The 6,582-nt window shown below is 40.3% G+C and overlaps 1 non-coding gene across 1 annotated transcript; it reads left to right on the top strand.

Moving 5' to 3' along the window:
• The first annotated feature begins 6,136 nt into the window (after nt 1-6,136).
• Trnan-guu lies at nt 6,137-6,210 on the top strand. Its single transcript has one exon. It is a non-coding gene; the product is annotated as a tRNA-Asn (tRNA).
• Nucleotides 6,211-6,582: the final 372 nt, after the last annotated feature.

The following is a 6,582-nucleotide window of genomic DNA, read 5'->3' on the forward strand; positions in this document are numbered from 1 at the left end:
AGAGGAGGCTAGGGCAAACATTAAACTAGGAAAACAAAAGCTTGTAAAGGTGAAAAGAGGATCGAAGATTTTCCCGGCGAATAGACTGGAGGAAGAGTTCTCTGGTTTCCAGCCGAGTCCAAGGGTTTTTCAGCACCGACGTTTCGAAGGATGAAGTCTGCCATCGTCTCCAGGGTGAAATCAATTTTCACCCTGGAGACGAATTTTCAAATTTCAAAATGGAGACAATGGCAGACTTCGCCCTCGAAACGTCGGTGCTGAAAACCCCTTGGACCCGGCTGGAAACCCGAGAACTCTTCCTCCAGGTGAAAAAAGAGTTTTGCTGCGTAGGAAGCCGATTAAGCAGCGATGAGTAAAGCAAGAAGTACATTATCAGTAGAATAGATCAAGAGAAGAGTCGATTGTTTGAGGCGTAACTTGGTGAAAGCGATTCATAATTAAATCAAAAAGAAGAACTTTGTGCTTTCACATTAATATATATGTGAAAGCACAAAGTTATTCTTTTTAATTTAATTTAATCAAGAGAAGAGGAAATTCTAAAATTAGAAGAATCTACTTACAGCTGAGAATACGGCAAATCAAGGAAAACATTCGTCAGATGCTAAATATGGAGTATGTTTTTCTATGGAAGTGAGGCTTGGACGTTGACAGCAGCAGAGAAGTCAAGGGTGGAAGCATTCAAAATATGGTTCTATCGTGCATTCATAGTATGGTGCTAAGAATTTTGGAGAAAAATGAATTGAAGGAGTTTGTTATGAGGAAATGCAAAGAAGATTGGGAGAATAGGAGAATATTGGCCTTCTAAAAACCTGAAGAGGAAGGAATAACTTAGTTGGCCACATTACGAGGCATGATGGCCTGATGAAGACAATCGTTAAAGGGCAAGTGTAAGGGAAGAAGGGCAAGGAACGGCCCCGAATGAGTCGCATAGGACAGATTATAAAGAATGTAAAAGAGGAGATATATGTAGCTACGAGCGTGCTGCGCCCGCTCCCAGCGGGCTTCCCCCGCTCTTTTCAATGCAGGTCCACAGAGGGATAGGCGCGTTTCTAATTTTAAAATGTAGAAAAAAAGGCAGGGTCTTATGTACAAATTTAATTGGAATGTTCATGTACAAATTGAGGTCAGAGGATCTCTTTAAATACAGCATTGAAAGTAATTACACTATCCTCTGTTAAACGCACATGATGACTCATACTTACGTATCAACAGGAGACTTGAATGTGGAATCAGCCGCATTTTGATAAAAGTTATTTAAAGAATTCGAGATATTGTTGCAAACGAACAAACGCCGTTTGTGTGCCGTTAACGTCAGGAATATTTACCGGTTTTTATTTCTTTTTTGTTTGTTTTTTTTAAATTATTTAAAAACCAATTTTAGGAAAAAGTAGCAATATTTAGGAAGTAAGATTTGCCGTCGCATGTTCTCTGATAAATTCTGTGCATTTTGGTACCTCATTTGTAGAGTTTGGTTGCGTATACGTTGAGAAAAAGGTATCTATACAGTAGAAATGATATAGAAGATGAAAAGGTTGATGAATACCCCATTCCAATAAAGTGAAACCAAGAAATTGCGCGTCAAGCCATCTCGAGCGCAATAACGAATGCCATTCCGATGGAAAGGGGAGGGGAAAAGGTTTTTTAAAAAAATCAAGTCGTGTGATACATGAGAAGGGGCATGTTTACGTTTTCTCCTGTGTGGAGGCGCCACCCTCTGTTCGCCACCTCATTCATTCGTCGCCTCCACAATAGCGGCCCTCTCTCTGCTCCGTGGGAACCCTCGCATCCGCTTCCGCCTCTCTCTCTCTACAAGGGTCCTCTCCTCTCGCGGGGGCCCATCGCTGAATTGAACACGTCGCACAAGTTTACGACTGTTTGTTGACGTGGGGCGACGCGGATTCAGCGAGGCGGATGCTTCGGGGGGCGGCGTTGAATAAAGGCCGAGGAGAATCTTCCTTCCTTCACGGACGCCCAAAGGTGTCCGGTTTCGTTCCACGGCAAACTCCCGCTTACTCTCCACTCGGGATATAAAGATTTCACGTGGAAAGTCGTAAAGAACGCTGCCACGAAGGCTCTTCATAAGTTATCGAATTCGCACAAACGATTGGTTCCTTGGGAGTTTTTTTTTCTTTTCCCGGGTGTCTTCGTCGATGGTGTTCGGACTGTCCACGTGTGAAATAAGCGGCGGTTGCCTGCGGGATTGTCGCGAAGGGATGCGAACCAATGCATTTTGCCAGGTACCTAACCAACTGACACACATGTATCGCGATTGGTTAATTCAAACGACGCTAAAAGTTGAAATTGCTTTAAAGGGATAACAGAAATTACATCTACATTATTCACTGCGAACCACCTCTCAGGTGCTTGGCAATCACTGGTATGAAACATGCTATTCCACCAGGCACACCACACGGTCATAATAATATTACGCATGATAAAAAAATACGCCCACTTTCATTCAAAGGCAAGACTAGCCAACGGTTAGTAATTGATGACTAATCGAATTTGATTTTTTCCACAAGTTCTAACCTTGCATGAATTTGGTATAGGAATTACTAACCATTGGCAAGTTTTGACTTATGACTGTGCAATAAATGAATATTTTGCTAGTTTGCGTAATATTTCTATGACCGTGCAGTGCTCATGTGACGGTCCTCTTGCATGCTGCATGTTGGTGAATGGTCACCCCATTGCCAAACACCATAGAGGTGGCTCACAGGGTACTATGTAGATGTAAAATTCCTATAGCAAATCCAGGCAAGGTTGGAACAATGACGAAAGAAAAGCATGCAATGAGTCGTCGTAGCGAGTGACGCTATAAACTATATTAATTGAGATACCGTTGCTATCCATAATAGTACGAGAAAAAATGAAAATAGTCTCTGCTTTGCAATCTATTTATTTTGTTTTCTTCTTGATATCCCGTTTACCGTGGTGCGACGGCAAAAGAAGGATATATTTCACGTTGTCGTAGAAAATATCTTCTCCAAATTTAGCCTATTCTTTGATCTATACTCCTGTAAAGTTTCCCATCCTAACTCACCTAACATATTGGAAACGCTTCGCTTTTTAATTTAAAAACTCATCACGAATCTGGCCGTCCTGTATTTGGGATGTACGAGAAAACGGACTCATTTTTTCTATAGGCTTCTAGAGGTTTAACAGGTTTATTTTTCCATAGGGAAGTATATTGCCCCTAATTGAAGTTGTGAAATATCAATAGCATTTAGAAGGAGTCACTTTTTTGGCGAAAGAAACTATGATACCCTTAGGAGAATCGCCCAGTATCTTATTTGTACATTTAACGTGTTATCTCACAGACGGACTGCTGGATAGTTTTGCACGATACTTCGATGAGGTCTCCAGGTGTATCATCTATTCTGGATTCCCTATTTTCCTATATTTTTTTACTGCTCTCCTGATATATCGTCTATTCTCCGCTTTTTATATTCCTGGAGTTTTTGAATTCTCGATGTACCTCATTTTTTAGGATGACATCAACTCTCCCTTGGTTGTTAATCTGTTCTTCATATTCATTCTCATATAATGCTGTCCTTTCGCCTTTTATAGCATCTTAATATATCTCTTACATCAGAGGCGTAACTAGGCATATGCTTTGGGGGGGAAGGGTTGGCCTGGAGGGTGCGCCCCCCCCTCTCTAGGTACCTGCCCCCCCAGGAAGGGGTGCGAGGACAATTTTTGAAAAACGGCATGCCTGGAAATACATTTTACCTTCTTTTAGCGCTTAAAATTTAACTTTAAGCATATCCAGTTATTATGCGTCAAAACTATACAATAGTTTTAAATTATTTTTTATTTGTCTGAGGCTTTGAGGGGATCTATCTATCCCCTCACCCCCCCCCCCCCCCCATAGTTACGCCACTGTCTCACATTATTCAACAATATTTTCCTCATCATACACAAGCTCTCCTTTGTAGTTCTTCAATGCATTCCCTCTCACTTTCATTTTACAGAATAAGGATTTTATTAATGTATAATTAACAATCATTTCCAATTGTTCATTTCTATTTAATAATATTTGTTAATAAAAATAGTATTATTAATTACATGATCGCGAAGAGATTAGTGCGAGCTCCAACGCGGAGCTTTGGATTTAAAGGAAAGAATGAGCGGAATGGGAAGATAATTTATATATTTTATATAATCAGTTGCTAAAGTAACGTTTTGATCCCTTACGCCATTTTTTATAATTTTTTGGGTTTAGCTTTTCGTCAAAACTGAAAAGATATTCTTAAGAAGGATATGTCCATTTTTCGCCCTCGTAAATGAACAGGATAACCTATGAGAGAACCTTGGACCAAGTTATACCCTTTGGAAGACTTCAAATGTAGCTTAGATGCTAAAAGGTAAACAGTGGAATTCTGCTAGCTGTGGGTGGCACAAGTCTCAAAAGAGCTCGAATTCCTCCAAGGCTTTGGATTCAAAGGGGAGAATGGGGTGAAGATGATCCGAGAAAGGGAAAGGAAGGATTAAGGGCCTGGGGAATGGGGTTCTGCGAGGATGAAAGACCCTCTCCACAGAGTTTTCAATTCTACCTGCTCCTTCGCATGGGGGACTGGAAAAGAGGGGGACTTCGGGAGCATGAATGCCGACGTCTGAGGCCTATTCGCTCCGAGCATGCTCTTTCTTTGTTCGGTGGAGCCAAAGGCGACGGCTTCAGTTGGGAATGCATTTCTTGCATTGGGATGTTGCCGCCGCGTTTATTTCATGTTGCATTCGACCGCTCCTCCGGAACATCCTCACATTCCGCTGGAATCAAGGGGGAAACCTTTTGGAAAAAATATAATGAGGTTATTTGTGACTTTGAGGTCTTTGGCATGCTGACAGCAATATGAGTTTGTCTTCCAATTGAATGCACAATGCTTCTGAAAAGCGTTGAAAATTTGAGGGCATAAAGGAAGTTAAGCATTGTGGTCCGTTGTATACGTTTCCCTCCGCCTTATTGCACACACATGGGCGTATTTACGCGAGCTATACTCGCCAATATTTAAATCTCCTTAATACCTCTCCGTTTAATACTTCCCTTCTTTTCCTCATACCTGCGTCTTCGCACCGAACGTAATTTCTTTCTATTCCATTGCTTCTAACCTCTTCCTGAATGCCATCGAATATTTTTTTGGAATTCGTGGAATGTATTCCTTCGGTTAACCACTTCATGGTCCATTTGAGAATATTTCTACGGCTTAAAATTTCAGACGGATGATGAGGCGGTATAAAATGACCCGTAACGTATTGGATTATTTCTATTTTTGAGCCTGCTGGTTCTATACTTAACACTCAGCACTTTCTAGAGAAAATAGGGAAAGGAAAAGTCGTATCTAATGCTACCGAGATATGTTTCATATATTGTTTAAAGTTATGGATTGATCGTTATAGGATAATGTAGGGATAACATATATGTGACATAGGTCATGCCATTTGGCCTTTAAATGCAGCCAGCATGGCCTGTGTAAGGTTCTGACCCATTCTGACCATAATTTCTGCAGCAATAATAATTTTGGACCACCTAAAGCAACGTATGCCGTATCATTATTTATATAACAGTATTAATCTTCCTTTATAATCATCTCGCGTTATATAAAGCTTATGCTCTACAAAGCGACTGATAAAAATGAGGAATGAATAAATAGGAACAGTGGCGATTAGTTCTGGCTAAGTGAACTGCAAGCTAAATCGTTATTTGCAAACTAAATCATAGAGGGGTCATATCAATTGTCTGAATTTGTATTTTTAATCAATGACACAGTAAAAATAATTTTTTAAGCTCGACCACTTTTGCATTCATTTAGCCTCTCATCTTATCATATAATAAGTTTCCAAAATTGAAAATAAATTTCAGAAACTTCGACATTAAATTTTTTAATAAACGATCAAAACATCATGAATTTATATCGATATAATCTATAATACCCACGTGCCGCCACTGACTCACTCACTCAAATGTTTGGTGTGAACCAGACGAAGTACAAGTCATTGAATGGGCCCCTTCTAATATCGTGAAAAGTCCTAGGAAAAAATTGTCGAAAGGCTAAATTTTCAATGCATATTTAATCAAGCATAGGTTAGATGTAACCGAAGAAGAATATTAGTAGATTAAGGTAGTCCTTTTTATGCCGCCTCCGTGGCGCAATCGGCTAGCGCGTTCGGCTGTTAACCGAAAGGTTGGTGGTTCGAGCCCACCCGGGGGCGTTTTTTTATTCCTATTAGCTTTCATTCTCGTTTAATTTGAGTTCTGTTTTGAAAATGAAATTCAATCAGTGAATGTTTTTATTTATCATTTGATAGCATGCATTGTCAACACACGCATCACCTGTTGCTATACCTTTGTGGAAATTGAGGCAAATCTTGTCTTGAAATGTAACTTCTTATTTTTGAGAAATTTCATGTTGTCGAAAATAACAAAAGTTTTTGTTGTCTATACACAGAGGAATATGATATGAAGGATCGTGCACGTTTCTCCAACCTCGGGATCCCTGTAGTTACCTGGGATAGGCTTGACGGAATGGCTTCAGGGAAAGCCTACACCATAAAACCCACATCCGACCACTGACTGACTGATTT

This window comes from Ischnura elegans, chromosome 4 (assembly GCF_921293095.1).
Source record: "Ischnura elegans chromosome 4, ioIscEleg1.1, whole genome shotgun sequence".
NCBI classification, from domain to species: domain Eukaryota; kingdom Metazoa; phylum Arthropoda; class Insecta; order Odonata; family Coenagrionidae; genus Ischnura; species Ischnura elegans.